The sequence below is a fragment of the Tenrec ecaudatus genome, chromosome 5, assembly GCF_050624435.1.
Source record: "Tenrec ecaudatus isolate mTenEca1 chromosome 5, mTenEca1.hap1, whole genome shotgun sequence".
In the NCBI taxonomy this organism is placed as follows: domain Eukaryota; kingdom Metazoa; phylum Chordata; class Mammalia; order Afrosoricida; family Tenrecidae; genus Tenrec; species Tenrec ecaudatus.
In genome coordinates this window covers 104,572,408-104,576,654 of record NC_134534.1, presented here as the reverse complement: position 1 = coordinate 104,576,654, position 4,247 = coordinate 104,572,408, and positions in this window count along the sequence as shown.

Here is a 4,247-nt window from a genome sequence, read left to right as displayed (position 1 = left end):
CAATCATATATATGATTTTAAACATATGATCATACATTGTATAGACATATATTTAGATATACTCAAAATCTCATGCACAAGATTTGAGAATATTTCTATATGGGTATTTATATTTGTTACAAATATATTCTTAAATGTGGTAGAATACACCACAGGGGATAAAGTTATGAAAACTTCTTAAATCTAATGAATCACTTTGATTCAAGTATTGGTCCCTCCCTGTCCAAAGGAAAGAAGTGATATGAATTGAGAGAAATATGGAAATAATTATTCCAATGGAGTAATGAAAGCATCAGTCACCATGACGCTGAGCACCGAACTAACCCTACCAACTACTCTGAAAGGGATCACATTAGAAAATGCTACATAGAATGGGAGACAAATGTGAAACAAAAATCACAATCACTCACGTGTACGTACACACACACACACACACACACACACACACAAAGACCGGAAATATCGGTAAGATAGAAACTGTGGAACACTCAAGAGTGTGGCCTTCATGTCTGGAACTGAATTCACCCCTATGGCTCAATTTTTAGCCAAGCAATAAAAAGACCTGTAAGGGGGACAATAATACTGCCTTTGAAGAAGTATGGCCAGAGGCAAGGATGGCAAGACTTCATTTTACATAAAGTTGGACGTTCACAGAAACATTCTATTGTTAAATGGAAGTGGTGTATACAAATTCAGGCTAGAGCAGGACATGAAGGTACAAGAAAACTGCGTGAAGAAGTGGTCCAAATGCCCACAGTCTCCACTCCTGTCACAGTACCTTCCTTCTCCCAGTCTGCATCCATGGAGTTCCTGCTGGGGAGTTCCTTACTATAAGTTGACTGAAGAACAGAAAATCCATGCTTGGCTTACTGATGGCTCTGCACGGTAAGTGGGTACCACTCATAAGTGGGCAGCAGCAGCACTACAGTCCCTTTCTGGGATCTCCCTGAAGGACAGCGGTGAAGAGAAATCCTCCCCAAAAGCAGAACTTTGCTCAGTGCACTTAGTGTTTCAGTTGGCCTGGAAGGAGAAATGGCCAAATGTGAAACTGTATACTGATTTGTGGGCTGTAGCTAATGGCTTGACTGGATGGTCAGGTACATAACTAGAAAACTGGTGACAAGAACATATCTACATGTGGATAGATCTCTCGAAATGGGCAAAAAATGGAAAGATAATTGTTTCATGTGAATGCCCACCAAAGGGTTACCTCTGAAGAGGAGGATTTTAACAATCTAGTGGATAAGATGGCACACACTGTAGAGGATTGTCCTCCTCTTTGCTTCGCCATCCCTGTCATTGCCCAATAGGCACATGAACAAAATGGACATGGTGGCAGGGACGGAGGTTATGTATGGGCGCAGCAACATGGCTTTTCACTCACTAAGGCTGACTTGGCCACGGCCACTGCTGAGTGCCCCATCTGGCAGAAGCAGAAGCCAACATTGTGTCCAAGATATGGGACCATTCCTGGGGGAGGACCAACAAGCGATCAGGTGGCAGGTTAATTACAGAGGACCAGTTCCATCATGGAGGGGGCAGCGTTTTGTTCTTACTGAAATAGACACCTACTCTGGATATGGAGTTGCCTTCCCTGCATGCAATGCTTCTGCCAAAACTACCATTCATGGATTTACAGAATGCTTTATCCTATGGCACGGCATCACACACAGTCTTGTTTCAGAGCAAGGAACTCACTTCACAGCAAATGAAGTGTGGCAATGGCCTATGCCCAGGGAATCCACAGGTCATAACATTTTCCTCATCGCTTGACAGAATGATGGAATGGCCTCCTAAAGACAATTACAGTGCCAGCTAGGTGGAAACACCTTGCGGGGCTGGGGCCATGTTCTCCAGGAGACTGTATATGCTCTAAACCAGTGGTCAATATGTGGTTCTGTGTCTCCAGTAACCAGAATTCATAGGTCCAGGAACCAAGGGGTGGAAGCCAGAGTGGCGCCACTCACTATTACACCTAGCGATCCACTTGCAGCATTTTTGCTCCCTGTCCCAGCAACCCTGTGTTCCTCAGGCCTGGAGGTCCTAGTTCCAAAGGCAGTAATTTTGCCACCTGGAAACACAGCATGGATTCCACTGAACTGGAAACCGAGAAATCCCCCTGGACACTTTGGACTCCTGTGCCTTTGGATCAACAGGTAAAGAAGGGTGTCACTGTACTGAGAGGTGTAACTGATCCCTATTAACAAGAGGAAATTGGACTGGTGCTACATAATGGAAGTAAAGAAGAATATGTCTGGAATCCTGGAGATCCCCTAGGCCATCTCTAAATACTAAACACATGCCCTGTGATTAAAGTAAATGGTAAATTACAGTAACCCAATCTTGACTTCTAATGATCCATATCCCTCAGGAATGACCCACTCCATGTGCCAAAGTACCATGGCCAGCTGAGGTGCTGCCTAAGGGACAAAGGAAATACAGAATAGGTAGTGGGAGAAGGCAGTTCTACCTATCAGTTATGACCACTTGATCAGTTGCAAAAGCGAGGTTTGTGAATTTCAGTATTTCTTCTTTATGTATGCTTATGGAATATCTTTTCCTTGTTCATGTATAATATTACTAGATACAAATAGGTTCATTATGTTTTCATGTATATGTATAGTAGCTATATGATGTTCAGTGTAAGCATAATTTCATTAATGTCCAGAAATTATATATGGCTAAAGACTTGTGTCCTAGAGCCAAGTTGTCAAAGGGTGAACTGTGATCGGTTTATTTTGCCAAGTAGGGCACCATAGGAAAATGTGGAAGAGTTTAATAAGGTCACAGCTTGATTGGAGGGCGACCAAGATAAATACTTTCTACAGCCGGCATCCTCCTCTCTTCCTCCCTGAGGATCTAACCAGCATGCTGTTGCTTGAGCTAGTTCTTTGCCTCAACCATGTGCTGCACTACCTGTGGGCTGAGTCAAACCATGGATAGTGTTGCTAGAGCTTGAGGCTCCTTAGAGGCCTTCAAGATCCTATCAGGGCCTACTTCACTACACTCCCGCTGCCCCATCCTGTAGAGAGTTACAGTCTCAGAAACCCAAAGAGGCAATTCTACCTTGTCTTATAGGGTCGCTGTATTGACTCAAAGGCAGTGAGTCTTTCACCCAAGGAACAGCTAGAGGTTTAGAACTGCTGACCTTGCAGTTGGCAGCCTGATGCACAACCACTACTCCACGAAGGCTCCTTAGAGGAAGGCTAGCCATGTGGAAATGCATCTATGAGCCAACGAACACTTGAGACTGTCAGAAGCTGGGAGAAACAAAAAACATTTTTCCTCTTGAGCATGGCCCTGCCATCAGTCAATTCATGTTTCTAGCCTCCAGGACCATGAGAAAATAAATTTCTGCTGGCAAAAGCCTCTTATGTTTTGTTTTTGTTATGACATCCCTAAGAAGCTAATAATATTTTATCATGCAGGTGATGCCTAAATTAGTGTTCTCTATTTTACTTCTCTGGGTTGCAATGGCGACCCAGAACTCATAGACAAAAATTTCTGATTACAGGAAGTTCGCTTATAAAGGACGTTTGCATGTAATGCTCAGGGTTGAGTTATTTATCAGGACCTGTTACAAAGTTCTTTCAGGTCTGCTAATAAATAGCAAGGGGCATACCACTTTGCTGTATACCTCAACCCAAAGGCTCAACTCCATGGGTCGCCAAACCCAACTTCTGGCTTAAATATGCAGAGGCACCACTCCAGTATACTGCAACCCAAGGGCACTCAGTGCGACTTCCATAGGTCAGCAAGCCTGCCGTCATTAATAAAGTGCTCAGAGGCACCCTGTTCCACAAGCCAGCCTCCTGCACAAAAGCACTCCTCTTAACTTGGCTCTGTTGGTTAGGAAGTTCGTTATTCTGTTTCATGTTCTTGCTCCTGGTTCTGCTGTTGCTCCTCTGATGTTATAGCTGTTTTCTGGATCTAAAAGGTTCACTGCACAGGGATTTCAGATCCAGAAGACACACTCTATTCCCTCCTCCAGGTTTTATCTTTTTTTATTCTTTTACATTTTATTAGGGACTCATACAACTCTTACCACAATCCATACATATACATACATCAATTGTATAAAGCACATCCATACATTCCCTGCCCCAATCATTGCAAGGCATTTGCTCTCCACTTAAGCCCCTTGCATCAGGTCCTCTTTTTTTTCCCCCTCCCTCCCCATTTCCCCCTCCCTCATATGCCCTTGGTAATTTATACATCGTTATTTTGTCATATCTTGCCCTATCCGG